A 544-nucleotide genomic window follows, 5' to 3' on the forward strand; every position below is an offset into this window, starting at 1 on the left:
AATAAGACTTATCTAAGTTTCGGTTTCGTTTTTAGCCGGAGCTTAAGAGGTCGATTCTGTAACTCTTAACGACAGTCGTTGATGTCATTGCGCAACTTTTTTACTCTACATAATATCTGTGCAACGACATCAATGACTGTCGTTAAAAGTTACAGAATTAGCCCCTAAATTTTGGTTTCGGTTGGACTTTAGAAATTTGCGACGGGCTTGCAGCAATAGACACTTTCTCTTCTCCTGGAGAGAAAAAGAAGAAAGATGAATTGGTGCAAAAGTTCAGCCAAAAAGAACACAGGCCTATTGTCAGACGAGGGCTGTGTAAACTTGTCTATAGTGATAATTACATGTTACTAACCGCGACGGCTATAAATGAGACTGAAGGACGTTGAGTGGCTGACACTTTTACTTTTCTTTTTTTTTTACAGAGGCGAGGAAAGCTACATTTAAACTAAGGGTGATGTCCCATGCAGCGGATCGTGCGTAAGCGGATTCGCGTATCGCCAATCACAGAATCATTCTCTTAGATCTGTTTGCAAATTTCGCAAAC

Source organism: Trachymyrmex cornetzi, unplaced genomic scaffold (genome assembly GCF_001594075.2).
Source record: "Trachymyrmex cornetzi isolate Tcor2-1 unplaced genomic scaffold, Tcor1.1 scaffold1354, whole genome shotgun sequence".
NCBI classification, from domain to species: domain Eukaryota; kingdom Metazoa; phylum Arthropoda; class Insecta; order Hymenoptera; family Formicidae; genus Trachymyrmex; species Trachymyrmex cornetzi.